The 18,155-nt window shown below is 45.7% G+C and overlaps 1 pseudogene; it reads left to right on the plus strand.

Moving 5' to 3' along the window:
- Positions 1 to 13,015: 13,015 nt before the first annotated feature.
- Positions 13,016 to 16,697, plus strand: LOC103248977 (steroid hormone receptor ERR1 pseudogene; annotated as a pseudogene).
- Positions 16,698 to 18,155: the final 1,458 nt, after the last annotated feature.

Raw genomic sequence — 18,155 nt, forward strand, 5'->3', positions numbered from 1 at the left:
GTCTTCATTTCCTGACCGTGTGATCCGGCCACCTTGGCCTCCAAAGTGCTGGGATTACAGGTGTGAGCCACTGCGCCCAGCCTGTTTTGAGTTTTCAAAAGGTGTCTTTTAATGATTTTTGCCTCCCCTCCCCCTTTTTCAAGGACTCCAGTGCACAGGACTAGGTAAATCAAGTTCGTTGCTTCATGAGGCACTGTCATCATTGCTTCAGGCAGAGCCTGCTTTTCTTTCTTTGTATTATATTTTGAACCTTCATTGATATGGTTATTATAGCAACACTACCTCCCAAACATAATGGCATAAAACGTGCATTCATTATGCTCACAGATTCTGTGGGGTTAGCAATTTGGCTAGAACACAGTGGGGAAGGCTGGTCTGTGCTCTCTGATGTCTGGGGCCTCAGTTGGAAGGCTTAGAAGTCTGAGGCTGGAATCATCTGAAGTTTGTTCACTCATGGGTCTGGGAGTTGATGCTGGCTGTCCTCTGAGACCTTAGCTGAGGTTGTTATAGCAGAAACACCTACCTGTGGCTTTCCTTGTGGCCTGGGCTTTCTTACTACGTGGTCGCTGGGTTCCGGAGCAGGTGTCTCAAGAGAAAGTGAGCCAAGAGAAAGTTGTATTTCTTTTTAATGACCTAGCCTTGTAGTAAGATGGGACAGTACTGTGTTCACCCCTGTTCCACATTGATTTTCCTGGGATATTTGTTTTTATCACAACCACTCCTGAGAAACCTGTCTTAACAAAGATAGAATGTCATTGATAGGAATGGGGCAATATACAGTTGGCCCTCTGTATGCACTGGTTCTGCCTCCACAGATTCAACCAACATCTGATTGAAAATATAAAAGGAAGAAAAAAAATACAATATTATAATACAGTACTACTTACATAATTAGGTATTATAAGTAATCTAGAGATGATTTAAAAGTATTCAGGAGGATGTGCATTACTTATATGCAGGTACTCTGCCTTTTTATATAAGGGGCTTGTGCATCCATCCTGGGGGTGGGGCAGTGCTGTTCCTGGAAATAATGCCCGTGTCCCATGGCCCCACCTCCCCCAACCCTTGCATATATGGACTGCTCTAATGTTACTGTGAACTGCTTAGTTCACATAATTATTGACAGACGTGGTTGTATTTTGCTGTGGTGACCCAGAGTGCCTTAGGGCACAGTTTGGGAACCAGGGTCCCAAGTGGAGAGCTTGTGTCTTCTCCACTCATCTTTAGCTAAGGTAGATTCAAGGCTGGGATCTGGAATTGTCTGAAGGCCCTTTTCCAGTGGTTGACACTGGCTGTTGGCTGAGGCTTTAGCTCGGGCTCTTGGCCAATACACTTACCCATGGCCTTTCTATGTGACCTGGGCTTCTTGCCTGGTAGCTGGGTTCCACAGACAGATGTCTTGAGGGATCAAACTGAAAGCTGTATGACATTATTTGATCTAGCCTCCAAATTAACAGTGTGTTACTTCTATCTTGTTCCATTCATCAAGGCAGTCACAAAGTTTCCCCTGGTTTTCAGGGAGGGAAGATAGATTCTCTCTCGATGGATATGTGGCAATGTTTTGGAAGAGCATGTGGGACCAGAAGTAATGCTGTCACTATTTTCTGAAAGTATCATCTGCTTTGATTATACATCTGGTACCTGATAACTGTAGAATGTCAGCTATATCGTTTAACTGTAGAATGTCAGCTATATCGTAGGCAACATTTTCATGACAAAATTGACCCCTAATTGATAGATTGCATTTGGCCTAGGAGAACTATGGGTACCTGATGGGGATACCATATTTAGGACTTAAATGCAGTGATTCTTCTTCTTCTTTGTTTTTTGAGTTGAAGTCTCACTCTGTCGCCCAGGCTGGAGTGCAGTGGTGCCATCTCGGCTCACTGCAAGCTCCGCCTCCCAGGTTCACGTGATTCTCCTGCCTCAGCCTCCCAGGTAGCTGGGACTACAGGCATGTGCCACCGCGCCTGGCTAATTTTTTTGTTTTTTTGTTTTTTTTTTTTAGTAGAGATGGTGTTTCACCATGTTAGTCAGGATGGTCTCAAACTCCTGACCTTAAGTGATCCACCTGCCTTGGCCTCCTGAAGTGCTGGGATTATAGGTGTGAGCCACTGCACCCAGCTAAAAGCTTTTTCTTATGAAAAATTTGAAACATATGCAAAGAACACAAAATGATATAACCCCTTTCTACCATTGCCCAACTTCAGCAGTGATCAACATTTTGCCATTCTTGTATCATCTATGCCTTCACCCAGTTTCTGTCTCCTACTTGATAATGATTTATGGTTCTTTTTTTTTTTCAGATAAAATGTACATATATTAAAGTGTACAAATCTCAGCTGTAGGATTTTGACAAACGGATAAGCCACACACTTACCAAGACACTATGTTTTTCATTTTCACCTTCCCAGTCAATAGCCATCTGTCCTGAGGCAGTTGCTGTTGTTTTTTTTTTTTTTTTTTTTGAGACGGAGTCTCGCTCTGTCTCCCAGGCTGGAGTGCAGTAGCCGGATCTCAGCTCACTGCAAACTCCGCCTCCCGAGTTTACGCCATTCTCCTGCCTCAGCCTCCCGAGTAGCTGGGACTACAGGCGCCCACCACCACGCCCGGCTAGTTTTTTGTATTTTTTAGTAGAGACGGGGTTTCACCGTGTTAGCCAGGATGGTCTCGATCTCCTGACCTCGTGATCCACCCGTCTCGGCCTCCCAAAGTGCTGGGATTACAGGCTTGAGCCACCGCGCCCGGCCGGCAGTTGCTGTTTTGATCTTTTTTTTTTTTTTTCACCTCAGATTAATGTTGCCTGTTCTGGAACTTGATATAAAAGGAATCATACAGAATTTTATTTATTTATTTATTTATTTATTTTATTTATTTATTTTTTTTGAGACGGAGTCTCGCTCTGTTGCCCAGGCTGGAGTGCAGTGGCTGGATCTCAGCTCACTGCAAGCTCTGACTCCCAGGTTTACGCCATTCTCCTGCCTCAGCCTCCCGAGTAGCTGGGACTACAGGCACCTGCCACCTCGCCTGGCTAGTTTTTTGTATTTTTTAGTAGAGACGGGGTTTCACCGTATTAGCTAGGATGGTCTCGATCTCCTGACCTCGTGATCCGCCCGTCTCGGCCTCCCAAAGTGCTGGGATTACAGGCTTGAGCCACCGTGCCCGGCCTATTTATTTATTTTTTTTAAGAGAGAGTCTAGCTCTGTCGCCCAGACTGGAGTGCAGTGGTACAAACTCGGCTTGCTGCAACCTCCATCTCCTAGGTTCAAGCGATTCTCACATCTCTGGAGTAGCTGGGATTACAAGCATGTGCCACCACGCCCGGCTAATGTTTGTATTTTATATTCTTTGTTTCCAGCTTCTTTCACTTGATCTAATGTTTATGAAAGTCATTCATGTTGGCATGAGCTGAGTACTCTTCCATTGTCTGGATATATCACAATTTGTTCTTCTATTCTAGTGATAGACCTTCAGGTTAGTTCCAGTAAAGCTTCTGTGAACTGGTTAACCTGCCTTTATATTTGCTTGCAATATATATTGCTTTTAAAATACAATAGCATTTCATTAAAAATTCCACTAATTTATAATTTTTGAGGCTGATCTGTCCCTCACCCCTCCACCTTAATATATTGTTCTGAGTAAGTGTTGTACTTCAGCAAATATCCATTAATTTTAACATTTAACCTTTCAGAGTTTATTTCAAAGTTTATATAAAATGGGTACCTAATAGTTGAGAATTCTTGCTTTTGCCAGAAATTGAATTGAATACTTTTTTGAACACCAAAGTTTTCCCCCCAAAATCACTTTACCTGTCACTAAACTAATGAACTAATGACATAATAAGCAATCTCTCTCCTTCTTTCCCTCCTTCCCTCCCTCCTTCCCTCCTTCCCTCCCTCCCTTCCTTCCTTCCTTCCTCTCTTTCTCTCTCTCTCTTTCTTTTTTTTGAGATGGAGTCTCGCTCTGTCTCCCAGGCTAGAGTGCAGTGGCATGATACTGGTTCACTGCAACTTCGACCTCCTGGGTTCAGGCAATTCTCTTGCCTCAGCCTCCCAAGTGAGTAGCTGTCACTACAGGTGCATATTACCACACCCAGCTAATTTTTGTATTTTTAGTAGAAATGAGGTTTCACCATGTTGGCCAGGCTGGTCTCAAACTCCTGACCTCAAGTGATCCACCAGCCTCGGCTCCCCAAAGTGCTGGGATTACAGGTGTGAGCCACCGCCCCTGGCCAATCTCTCTTTTTTATTTCTCATTTGTTTTCCATTTTCTTTTTCAGAACTGAGCCCCTGAGTCCTGAGTTGGTGGCAGCTGTATCTGCTGTGGCAGATTCTCTCCCTTTTGACAAGGAAACAACCAAGTCAGAGCTGCTGAGGCAGCTCCAGCAGCATGAGGAAGAGTCAAGGGCACAAAGAGACGCAGAGAGACCTACAATTAGGTGAGTGAGTCTAAACCTTTAGGTCAGTAATGTTTATATCTCAAAATGGCCATTTTCATGTGGCTAGTGGGTAATGCACATAGTATATACCACATAAGTGGAATTTGTATATAAAGTCTATGGCATAATTTTAGCAATTCAATTTTTAAAAAAACTTAAGACATAAGTATGACTATCGTTTTTAAGAAACCAGTTGAATGAAGTTTCCTTTTAGTCAGTTACAGTTTCTTGTCCATGAAAATAGAAATGGTAAATTCAGTAATGTTATTACAAATAAATAACAGAATAAGGTAGCTTCTCTGAGAAACGTAATTTTTTTTTTTTCAGTTAAATAGCTTGTTTTATGCAAAGTATAGTAATCTTCAGGTCTGTTTCCTTCTCTTTTTCCTCCTATTCTTATATTTCAGCTGATATCTTTCCACGTATTCTCTTTGTCTCTCATTATTTTATGCGATGTTATACTACTTGCTGCCTACTTTATAGTACATGGTAACACAGCTTTATTTTGTAGAGTGATCTGAACCAGGTGTTCTCAATGAGCATGTGTACCAGGTTTATTTCAAGAAGTGAAAAGAAATGGCCGTATGCGCTGGCTCATGCCCATGATCCCAGCACTTTGGGAGGCTGAGGCGAGAGGATCACTTGAGTCTAGGAATTTGAGATCATCCTGGGCAACAAAGCAAGACCCCATCTCTACAAAACATAAAAAAATTAGCTGGGCACGGTGGCTTGTGCCTGTAGTTCTAGCTACTTTGGAGGCTGAGGCAGGAGGATCACTTAAGTCCAGGGTTTGAAGCTGCATTGAGCTGTGATCTCAACACTGTACTCCAGCCTGGGCGATAGAGTGAGACCCTATCTCTAAAATAAATAGTAATTTTTTAAAAAAGGAAGACATAGATATCTGGACTGTCAGTTCAGTGACTCATTTTGTTTGTGTTTGAATAAATACAAAGCAGCAAATAGATATGGCTAACCCTTGGTTTTAATTTAGTTATCGAATGTAGGTGATAGGTATACAGATACTGATTTTACTTTCCTATCATTTTCTCTGAATAACTTTTCATGAGACACTTATGATTTAAATCAATATTTCTGAAGAACGCCTTTAAATTAAAAGATGAAAGTAAACATGAATTGTAATGTTCTGTGTTATGTGAATGTTAATAGGTGACATTTTTTATTTAAACATTTTTTATGCTGTATAATTAGTACATAAAAATGAAATAAGCATTAAATGATATCAGTCTTCTGTTGAAGAAAGTTTTTACTGTTCTGTAGCTAAGATTTCTAATACACTTGACCTTTTTATTATTTCAGTTTCAGTAACATAATGTCAGATATGAATGTTGCCAGATCTGCTACAGATAGAGTTCGATAGAGTTCGTTCAAGACCAGAGCATCAAATTCAGTTTGAGGAAGGCTATAACAATTATCCTGGCCAGGAGAAGACTGCTGATCTTACAAAAAGGTATCAGGCTTTGCAATCTGCTGGGTTTTGTTTGTGTAGTTTGTTTTTACCTTAATTGTAGACTTTTACCTTATTGCATGTGTGTATTATTGCTGTTGGATATCTGAGCATTATGAATGCATTTACATCTGTGCTCTTACTCTCTGTATACCACTTCCTAGAGAGGGAACCGTGTGCTGGATTTAGTCAGTCCTGCAGTTTTCCATACCTTAAATCAAAATGGGCCATGCTTCACATCTACCCACGATGAATAGGGGTCCTTTGATTTAGAATAAGAGGAGCTGACTCAATTCTGAACAAAGAAGTGTTTTGTGAGAAACATTATTTTTCATTTGAATATCAGTGTCTAATACTGTGTATTCATATCCCCTTTATATCTCAATACATGCTTATCTTTTGGTGTACCTTAGAGAAATAACCCATCATCAATGAAAAGAAGGAAAGGCAAGAGGAAAAAAAGTTTATGTAATACCTTGAAGTGGTAGATTATTTGTGGCCATTTGAATTTACTGATTTGAAGTTCTTAAAGATGCTGAGCCATGCCTTACAAAGTTATTTTAGAATCTAAAGTTGTTCTGTATTTGCATGAAGTTACTGTTCTTTCTCACCTTTAAACCCTGAAAGTGATAGCTGGGAAGGAGGAAGCAGGTATTTGGCGTGGTCTGACAAAAATTAACTTGTCGTTACAGCAGATATGCTCTCAGCTGCGGTATTTTCAATGCATTGTGTATTCTGTGGATTCGTTTTAAGTGAAATCAGAAACTTGAGTTAACTCCTTCCAGGTGTTACATTACTGGTTTATACAAGAAAGTTGGAAAAGGTGGTCAGCAGTTAACACCGGAAGTTCAAGAAGTTATGGTGACTTTGGAAGATTATTTGAATTGCTAATTTAAAGTGATTTAGCATCTGTTACATATTATTGAATAAAGGAGAGGTCTACCTGGAGTTTTACTTAAGAATATTTAACTGAATCAGTTAATCCTCGAATATTTAACGGAATCATTCATCTTGGACGTGATTCTGTGCAACTGCATTAGGATGGTATGTTATAATTTGATTTTTAATATTAGATTTGATATTTAATATTGTTAAAATTAGAAGCTAAAGTAGGAAAGGGGTTTCTGTGCCTTCAATGTGTTAACAAGCCAGCTAGAGGGGAGTAAGGGGAAAAATGATGACACGCCAAGTTGTCCACCCTGCTATGACCGGGGCAGGATCTGGGGTGACAACCCCAGACCACCCAGGCCTGGGCTGATTCCTCTGTTGGAGGTTGACAGTTCACACTGGCCTGCCTCAGAATGTTGGCACTGCCACTGACTATTCTGTGACTGGGCACCTTTTATAACTTCCATCAATGTGTTTCCCCAGCTATAAAATGCTGAAACTGAAACCTAGCTTAAATGGCTTTCTTGAGGAATAGATCTGGTACATAGTAGGTGCTCAGCAAATGTCCATTCCCTTTCTTTATAGTACATTATTCTTTTGAGATTCAATACTTTACCAAGGCATTCGCCCCCTGCTGCGACTTGCTTTAATCCACCATCCTATTTGCCAGACGTGCGGTTGAGGGAGAAGAAGGCAAGGCAGTGAAGAGAGTTCTGGAGCATAAAAGCCTTTGTAAATAACTTGGGAACCAGCTAGAAGAAAGATTATATGATTTGAGATCACGTTATTTAACATTCATATGGTATTTGCATTTTTTCCAGTTATTTCTGTTTACTAGAGAGAAGTAATTTTGTTTATTAAAAAAACAAGAATTCAAATTTTTTGTTTGTTTGTTTTAGACGGAGTCTTGCTCTGTCGCCCAGGTTGGAGTGTGGTGGCGTGATCTCGGCTCACTGCAAATTCCACCTCCTGGGATCAAGCGATTCTCCTTCCTCAGCCTCCCAAGTAGCTGGGACTCAGCCTCCCAAGTAGCTAGGATTACAGGCATGCACCACCATGCCCAGTTAATTTTTTGTGTGTTTTTAGTAGAGACAGGGTTTCACCATGCTGGCCAGGCTGGTCTTGAACTCCTGATCTCATGATCCACCCACTTTGGCCTCCCAAAGTGCTGGAATTACAGGCATGAGCCACCATGCCCGGCCTCAAAATTATTTTTAAAACTAACCCCCCACTTTATTTTATTTTTTATTTTTATTTTTTGAGATGGTATCTCTCTCTTATTGCCCAGCCTGGAGTGAGTGGCACAATCTCAGCTCACTGCAATCTCTGCCTCCTGGGTTCAAGGGATTCTCTTGCCTCAGCCTCCCGAGCAGCTGGAATTACAGGCACCTGCCGTCATACCCGGCTAATTTTTTTGTATTTTTAGTAGAGACGGCGTTTTACCATGTTGGCCAGGCTGGTCTCGAACTCCTGACCTCAGGTGATCCACCCACCTCAGCCTCACAAAGTGCTGGGATTACGGGCGTGAGCCACCTTGCCTGGCCAACCCTCCAGTTTATAAACTGGATTTTAACCTGCCAGTAAACTTATTCAAGTAAATATATGAATTGATGCATAAAGCAGTTGATTATCAAATGTGCAAGAAAATGTCACTTATTAACTCTCTGATATTAACTTCAATAGCTAATTAAAAATAGTCATGTAAAGAAAGTTAATAATTATTTATTTATTTATTTATTTTTTGAGACAGAGTCTCGCTCTGTCACCCAGACTGGAGTGCAGTGGCCGGATCTCAGCTCACTGCAGCTCCACCTCCCGGGTTCACGCCATTCTCCTGCCTCAGCCTCCCGAGTAGCTGGGACTACAGGCGCCCGCCACCTCGCCCGGCTAGTTTTTTGTAGTTTTAGTAGAGACGGGGTTTCACTGTGTTCGCCAGGATGGTCTCGATCTCCTGACATCGTGATCCACCCATCTCGGCCTCCCAAAGTGCTGGGATTACAGGCTTGAGCCACCGCGCCCGGCCTAATAATTATTTTTAAATTACAGAATGATTGCTTTATGAAAGAGAATGTTGTGATTTACCTATGCAATTTTTTATAATTATGATTTATAATTAAACATTGCAGTGTTTTCTGCCCTTAAAGACAAACGTTGACTTTAACAGCTTCTAATTTAGGATAGTTTTATAGTTTTTCACAATATGGAGTTTTTAAAACCTTAATATAAATGGGAAAAAATAAAAATTATGGCAAATTAAGCTAATCTTTTCAATTAGGTATTTTGGAAATTAAATTGCTTTAACCGATTTGTTGTAGTATGAAGCAAAACTTCAAGTGCACATTTCTGTTTTTAGTTTATCGGTCCTAAAAATGTGGCAATTTAGCTAAGATTTTTGATGTGGGTCAGTGGAATTATTTTTAATTTCTACATGGAATATTTCACCTAAGATATTTTCTCATAATTTTTGTTGACAGTTTAAAATATATTCATCAAAATGTTATTTTCTTTTTTTTTTAGACCTCGTTAAAATATATTCACGGGGAAAAGACTTAATATTTTTGACCTGACGGCAGTTACTAAAGACACACCTGAAACCGGTTTGTTGAGAATAACACTATTGGAGGTGTTGGGTTCGGGATGCGGGCAGCTGGGTTCTCCCTGTTCCCTTGGGCAGGTACAGGGTGGGGTTCAAAGCCTCAGGAACGCGTTTTGGCCTGATTTGAGGAGCGGGCGGCGAGGGACCTGCGGCTTGCGTCCCCACCCCCTTCCCCAGCTCGCCGGAGACCGATAAGCCCGCCTCCTCCCCCGGCCGGCCCTGGGGCTGTGTCCCCGGGCAACTCCAGCCGAGGCCTGGGCTTCTGCCTGCAGGTGTCTGGGGCGAGGCCCCTCGGGGACAGCCCGATTTGGCCTCATAGTGGGTCTCGGGGCCAACCGGCCTGCTGGCCGCCTGCCTTCTCTCGTGCTGGTGGTGCTGCTGGTAGTGATCGTCGTCCTCGCCTTCAACTACTGGAACATCTCTTCCTGCCACGTCCTGCTTCAGGAGGAGGAGGCCGAGCTGCAGGGCTAGGTCCCGCGCACTGAAGTAGCCCGCGGGCGGCTGGAAAAGCGCAATTGGGACCTCTTGCTGTTGGTGGACACGCACAAGAAACAGATCACCAGAAGGAGGCCGACTACGGCCGCCTCAGCAGCCGGCTGCAGGTCAGAGAGGGCCTGGGGAAGAGATGCGAGGATGACAAGGTTAAACTGTAGAACAACATATCATATCAGATGGCAGACATACATCATTTAAAGGAGCACCTTGCTGAGCTTTGTCAGGAGTTTCTTCCACAAGAAGACCAACTTCAGGACTATAGGAAGAACAATACTTACCTTGTGAAGAGGTTAGAATATGAAAGTTTTCAGTGTGGACAGCAGATCAAGGAAATGAGAGCACAGCATGAAGAAAATATTAAAAAGTTAGCAGACCAGTTTTTACAGGAACAAAAGCAAGAGGCCCACAAGATTCAATCAAATGATGGAAAAGAATTGGGAATAAACAATCAAGCAGTACCTACAAATATTCCAAAAGTAGCTGAGAATGTTGCAGATAAGAATGAAGAACCCTCAAGCAATCATATTCTACACGGGAAAGAACAAATCAAAAGAGGTGGTGATGCAGGGATGCCTGGAATAGAAAAGAATGACCTAGCAAAAGTTGATGATCTTCCCTCTGCTTTAAGGAGGCCCTCCTATTTCAGTTTCTCAACATGGAAGTCATCAAGCCATCTCCCAGCTTCCAACTGGACAACCTGTCTCCCCAAATATGCCTCCAGATTCACACGTAAACCACAATGGAAACCCTGGTACTTCAAAACAGAAGCCTTCCAGTCCTTTTCAGCATTTAATTCCAGGCTCAAACTCGGACAGTGAACCCAGAATTCAAACAGATACACTAAAGCGAGCTAGCAAGGATCGAGTCAGTGATTTCCATAAATTGAAGCAAAGCCGATTCTTTGATGAGAATGAATCCCCTCTTGATCCGCAGCACGGCTCTAAACTGGTGGATTATGATGGGGATGATGGTAACGTAGGTGAGTATGAGGCAGACAAGCAGGCTGAGCTGGCTTACAATGAGGAAGAAGATGGTGATGGTGGAGCGGAAGACATCCAAGATAATGAAGAACGAGAGCTTCAAATAGATCCTGCAGACTATGGAAAGCAACATTTCAATGATGTCCTTTAAGTCCTAAAGGAACACTTCAGGAAACCTAAAGTACTGTAAAACGAACTCATTCTGCTTTGTCCTTTCTGACTTTTGTTGTAAAGATGAGTTGTATAAAGATACATTGAGATAGAATTAAGGAAAAACTTTAATGAAGGAATGCACCCATGTACATATGTGAACTTTTTCATATTGTATTATCAAGGCATAGACTTTTTTGGTTATGATACAGTTAAGCCAAAAACAGCTAATCTTTGCATCTAAAGCAAACTAACGTATATTTCACATTTTATTGAGCTCATTTCCACAAATAGATAAACAAGAAAAAATGGTAGTACAGGTTATATGTTGCACAGAATAACTATAGTAAGAACAGAACAGATATTCAGCAGAAAACTTTTTTTTTTTTTTTTTTTTTTTTTTTTTTTTTTTTGAGACGGAGTCTGGCTCTGTCGCCCAGGCTGGAGTGCAGTGGCCGGATCTCAGCTCACTGCAAGCTCCGCCTCCTGGGTTTACGCCATTCTCCTGCCTCAGCCTCCCGAGTAGCTGGGACTACAGGCGCCGCCACCACGCCCGGCTAGTTTTTTTGTATTTTTTTTAGTAGAGACGGGGTTTCACCGTGTTAGCCAGGATGGTCTCGATCTCCTGACCTCGTGATCCGCCCGTCTCGGCCTCCCAAAGTGCTGGGATTACAGGCTTGAGCCACCGCGCCCGGCCCGAAAACTTTTTAACATTAATTTTTTTTTTTTTTTTGGAGATGGAGTTTTAGTCTTGTTGCCCAGGCTGGAGTGCAATGGCACAATCTTGGCTCACTGCAACCTCCGCCTCCTGGGTTCAGGTGATTCTCCTGCCCCAGCCTCCCAAGTAGCTGGGATTACAGGCACCTGCCACCACGCCCAGCTAATTTTTTTTTTTTTTTTTTTTTTTTTTTTTGACGATTCTCGCTCTGTTCCCCAGGCTGGAGTATGGTGGCGCCATCTGGGCTCACTGCAAGCTCCGCCTCCCGGGTTCAATCAGTTCTCTGCCTCAGCCTCTCGAGTGGCTGGGATTACAGGCACCTGCCACCACGCCAGGCTAGTTTTTTTTTTATTTTATTTTTAGTAGAGACGGGGTTTCAGCATCTTGGCCAGGCTCGTCTTGAACTCCTGACCCCGTGATCCACCTGCTCAGCCTCCCAAAGTGCTGGGATTACAGGCGTGAGCCACCGCACCCGGCCTAATGTTTGTATTTTTAATAGAGAGCTAATAGTATGTTTAATAGAGATGGGGTTTCACCATGTTGACCAGGCTGGTCTTGAACTCCTGACCACAGGTGATCCTCCTGCCTTGGCCTCCCAAAGTGCTGAGACTACAGGTGTGAGCCACTGCGCCCAGTCTACACACTAATTCTTGTTAGCCCAACGCTGTGCTGTTCTATCTACCCCTCATTTCATGCTCAAGGAGTCATACCTAGAATAGTTACCCACAAGAGGGAAACTGGAAGCCAAACACTGGACAGTTTGTATACAGAGTCACCTCCCTACTCCTTTTATTTTACATGAGTGCTGATGCGTTTTGCTGAGGCCTGATGGAAGTTGAGATAATCTGCAAAGACATAACAATATTTATGAGTTATATCTTAGGGTTTTTTTGTTTGTTTTTGAGACAGAGTCTCGCTCTGTTGCCAAGGCTGGAGTGCAGTGGCACGATCTCAGCTCACTGCAAGCTCTGCCTCCCGGGTTCACGCCATTCTCCTGTCTCAGCCTCCAGAGTAGCTGGGACTACAGGCGCCGCCACCTCGCCCAGCAAATTTTTGTGTGTGTGTGTATTTTTAGTAGAGACGGAGTTTCATTGTGTTAGCCAGGATGGTCTTGACCTTCTGACCTCGTGATTCGCCCGCCTCGGCCTCCCAAAGTGCTGGAATGACAGGCCCGAGCCACCGCGCCGGGCCGCTTAGTTCTTGAAATTGTGGAATGCGGGGCAGGGAGGGGCGGGCGGGCGGGCTGCAGGCGGGGTCCGGCTCTGGGGCCAGTCGAGGGCCGGACTGGTCAGGGTTCCGGCGAGATCCCGCGTCCGAGTCCTGGTGGGCCGGCCTGGGGCAGGATCTGGCTCTGGCTGCGGGTCCAGGCCCGGGTCAGGGTTGGGCCTCCGATCCAGCTCCCCCGGGGCAGGTTTCCATCCCGCGCTTGCCGAAGTCCCAGGGGTGGAAGACGGGGACGGCTCTACGTCGGGGAAGCGGCTCTGAAGACCACGTGGGGGCGCTCGAAGGGGCCTGGGGCCACCCTCCTCTCTGGGTCAAAGGTCATCGCAAGGGCAGGGGGAACTTCCTCTTCCTTGGCTCTCCCCACTTACTTCCTGATAACCTGGTAGAGCTCTCCGGCGGGCGTCGGGGCTGGGGGGAGGCCTGGCAACTTTAGGCAGCTTCCCGAAGGTGTGCCAGGTTGGGGGCCTGGGTGCGCGGGTGGCAGCCTCTGCCACAGCGGGAGTGTAAGAGTGGACCTGCGGGCCGGGCGCGAGGAGGTGGAGCGGCGCCCGCCTTGTGCCTGGGATCATCGGCCTGCTGGGGCGGGAGGGCAGCCGCCTGTCAGGTGACCAGCGCCATGTCTGTAAGGGTAAACTGAGGCTGGAGCCGAACCGGGAACGAAGACACAAGGCAAATGGCAGTGAGAATAGCTTTTATTAGGGCTTGCCGGGGAGGTTCCGTGGTCCAAAGGCGCGGGCCGGGGAAATCGCGCTGAGAGAGGAGGGTAGGGGCTTCTTATAGCCGGAGAGGTAGGGAAGCTGGTTGTGCAAACAGGGCCTGGGGGGTCTTGAAACTACTAGGGCAGGAGCTGAGTAAGGGTCACGAGGACGGGGTCTTTGGAAACTGTCAACCGAAACTGCTGTTTACCAATTTATAGAATGCGGGTGAGCTGCAGGCCATGGGGGAGTGTGGCTGCCCAGCTGGAACCTCTGATGTATGTAAGTAAGTCTGAGGGTGTGTTCAAAGAGGGAGGGAAGTCCCGAAACAAAGGGCCTGCTCCAACAAAGGGCCCGCTCCGCCCCCAAGTGGTGCCGCCATGTCGGGTCCGGGTCCCTGCCTAACAGTGTCCAGCCGGGTGGTGGGCAGTGAGCCTCTGTACATCACGGCAGAACCGGCCAGGCCTGACAGTCCAAAGGGTTCCTCAGAGACGGAGACCGGAGCCTCCTGTGGCCCTGGCCCCTGGTCCAGCTCCCACCCACTGCTTCCCAGGCCACAAGGAAGAGGAGGATGGGGAGGGGGCTGGGCATGGCGAGCAGGGTGGTGGGAAGCTGGTGCTCAGCTCCCTGCCCAAGCGCCTCTGCCTGGTCTGTGGGGACGTGGCCTCCGGCTACCACTACGGCGTGGCATCCTGTGAGAACTGCAAAGCCCTCTTCAAGAGGACCAGCCAGGGGAGCATCGAGTACAGCTGTCCGGCATCCAACGAGTGTGAGATCACCAAGCGGAGACACAAGGCCTGCCAGGCCTGCCGCTTCATCAAGTGCCTGCGGGAGTGCGCCTGGACCGCGTCCGGGGTGAGTGGCAGAAGTACAAGCAGCCGCCAGAGGTGGATCCGCTGCCCTTTCCGGGCCCCTTCCCTGCTGGGCCCCTGCAGTTGCTGGAGGCCCCCGGAAGACAGCCCCAGTGAATGTGCTGGTGTCTCATCTGCTGGTGGTTGAGCCTGAGGAGCTCTATGCCATCCCCGACCCTGCTGGCCCTGATGGGCACCTCCCAGCCGTGGCTACCCTCTGTGACCTCTTTGACTGAGAGATCGTGGTCACCATCACCTGGGCCAAGAGCATCCCAGGCTTCCCATTGCTGTCGCTGTCTGACCAGATGTCAGGACTGCAGAGCATGTGGATGGAGTTGCTGGTGCCGGCTGTGGCCCAGCTCTCACTGCCACTGCAGGATGAGCTGGCCTTCGCTGAGGACTTAGTCCTGGATGAAGAGGGGCACGGGCAGCTGGACTGGGGGCACGGGGGTCTGCCCTGCTGCAGCTGGTGCGGAGGCTGCAGGCCCTGCGGCTGGAGGGAGAGGAGTACGTTCTACTGAAGGCCCTGGCCCTTGCCAGTTCAAACTATGTGCACATCGAAGATGCCGAGGCTGTGGAGCAGCCGCCAGAAGCTCTGCACGAGGCCCTGCTGGAGTACGAAGCTGGCCGGGCTGGCCCCGGAGAGGGTGCTGAGCCGCACCAGGCAGGCGAGCTGCTGCTCACGCTACCGCTCCTCCGCCAGACAGCGGGCAAAGTGCTGGCCCATTTCTATGGGGTGAAGCTGGAGGTCAAGGTGCCCGTGCACAAGCTGTTCTTGGAGATGCTCCAGGCCATGATGGACTGAGGCAAGAGGTGGGATTGGTGGGGGCTCTGGCAGGACCTGCCTAGCGTGGGGTCAGCCCCAAGGACAGGGGCGGAGCTGGGGTCTGGGCAGTGCCACAACCTGCTGGCAGGGCCAGGGCAATGCCATCAGCCCCTGGGAGCAGGCCCCACTCCCTCCCCTCCCCCTCCTAGGGGCTGTCAGAAGCTGGGAACGTGTGTCCAGGCTCTGGGCACAGTGCTGCCCCTTGCAAGCCATAACGTGCCCTCAGAGCGTAGGGGGCCTTGCAGAAGCCGTGGGGGGCTGCAGGGGATGTGTAGGAGGCAGAAGCCTATCTCAGGGAGGGAAGGGGATGGAGGCCACAGTCTCCCAATGGGTGATGCTTTTGCTGCTGCTTAATCCTACCCCCTCTTCAGAGCAGAGTGGGACTTGGAGAGCAAAGGCCCATGCTCCCTTCACTCCTCCTCTCATCATTTGCATTGGGCATTAGTGCCCCCCCTTGAAGCAATAACTCCAAGCAGGCTCCAGCCCCTGGACCCCTGGTGGCCAAGGCTTCCCCATCAGCTCCCACCCAGCCTCCTCAGGGGATAGGAGAGCACTGCCTCTATGCCCTGCAGAGCAGTAACACTGTATTTATTTTTGGGTTTGACCCGGGAGGCGCAGGGACATGGGGCAAGCCAGTGTATTTGCTGCAAGGAGAAACCACTTTTGGTTTTGAACATTTAATGAGAAAAATATAAATATAGTATCGAGCTCAAAAAAAAAAATTGTGGAATGCATGATTGACAATATATTTTTTATTTTTATTTTTTCAAGTAATACCAGTACTGTTTAACTATAGCCAGCACTGGCTAAAATTTTTATATTTTTCAGAGTTGAAGTTGGTGAAAGCATTCGTGATTTAAACATCAGATCCTGAAAGGGGTTAAATCTACTTTGAAATGAATCTGCAATGAGTATTTCAAAGCTTTTCTGGTAATTTTAGTGATCTTATTTGATTAGACTTTTTCAGAAGTAGTAAATAAGGAATTTTAATAGGTTTTTATTAATGCACAGATAAATAGAAGTACAGTGAGGTCTATAGCCATTTTACTAAAATAGCTTAAAAGTTTGTAAAAAAGGCCGGGCACGGTGGCTCACACCTGTAATCCCAGCACTTTGGGAGGCCGAGGCAGGCGAATCACGAGGTCAGGAGATCGAGACCCTCCTGGCTAACATGGTGAAACTCCGTCTCCACTAAAAATACAAAAAACTAGCAGGGTGTGGTGGCGGCGCCTGTAGTCCCAGCTACTCGGGAGGCTGAGGCAGGAGAATGGCGTAAACCCGGGAGGTGGAGCTTGCAGTGAGTGGAGATCATGCCACTGCACTCCAGCCTGGGGACAGAGTGAGACTCCGTCTCAAAAAAAAAAAAAAAAAAAAAAATGAATCTTTGTTATTACTTAATATGTTAGCTAAGAACCCATCAAGCTTATATTTGCTGGACTTACAAATTATTTTAAATGCATTTATTTTTTTGACACTACTCAGTGGAATGTGTAAGCTAGCTAATGCTTGTTTTCTGATTTGAAGCACTTTTAAATCTTACCCTGCTGCCTAAAAACAAAAGGTTTTGATCACAAGGGGAAATGTAAGATTGTTAACCCTGTTTCTCCGAAGGGCTCCTGCTAACTGCACATAAATATGAAATGTCTTTTCCCACTGTTGCACAGAATGCAACATTTCATGGGAGAAACCTGACCAAAACTAGCAATATCGACGACGCTAACAGATTCTAGTCAAAATTCAAACTTCATGGTGGTAAAGAAACAGGTTGTTCCCTCGTCGGGGTGCAAAAATTCTTAAGACTTCTGTTTGAAATTGCTCAATGACTAGGAGAAGATGCAGTAGTTTACCAAAATGATTTTTCCACCATATGAAAGTAAACAATTCATAGGGTCAGGCCTACAATGAATAGGTATGGTGGTTCACAGAATTTTGAAAATAGAGTTAAAGGGAAGTGATGTACATTCTGGGGGCATTAGGGTAGGGAGATGAATCAAAAAATACCCCTAGTAATACTGTATATTTAATACTGCAAAAGCTTTACAAATGGAAACCACGCAATTACCTGCCTTAGTTCTTTTGTCATAAAAACAATCACTTGGTTGGTTGTATTGTAGCTATTACTTACACAGCAACACTTCTTCAATTAGCAGTCTAAACATAAACAGAAATCTTGGACCAATTGATAATATTTCTGACTATTAATATTTTAGTGCGATAAAATACTATGTGAATCTCTTAAAAATATGGCATTTTACAGTCTGTATTAGACATACTGTTTTTATAATGTTTTACTTCTGCCTTAAGATTTAGGTTTTTTAAATGTATTTTTGCCCTGAGTTAAGTGTTAATTTGATGCAAACTCTGCTTTTAAAATCATCATTTACTGGGTTCTAATAAATTAAAAATTAAACTTGAAAAATAAAAAGAATAACACTATTTCTCAGGTGGAGAAACATTCCATCTTTCCAAAATGTCCTTCCGTAGTGTTCTGATGGTATAATAGTTGAATATTTTAATATTCCATTCTGTCATTGGCCTGGATCCTGCTTACGAATGTGGTGGTCGTTATATGGAAAACTTGGGACTCTAACATCCCCCCAAACTGGGAAGGCATCGAGAGACCAAAGAATAATTTGGGCAAGTTCAGCTTGACGAATAGCTGAGTTTACTAGGACTTACATACTGGACATTGCTGAGCAGCTCTAGAGTCACCCTGTCTCCCATCTCTAAGCTGCCTTTAAGCTAGTGTTCTGACTGTTTGCCTACTCTGTGTGCACGATGATAGTGTTTTCTTTGATATGTTCTCAGGCGTGCCCCAGGATGTTTGGG

This window comes from Chlorocebus sabaeus, chromosome 3 (assembly GCF_047675955.1).
Source record: "Chlorocebus sabaeus isolate Y175 chromosome 3, mChlSab1.0.hap1, whole genome shotgun sequence".
Classification (NCBI taxonomy): Eukaryota; Metazoa; Chordata; class Mammalia; order Primates; family Cercopithecidae; genus Chlorocebus; species Chlorocebus sabaeus.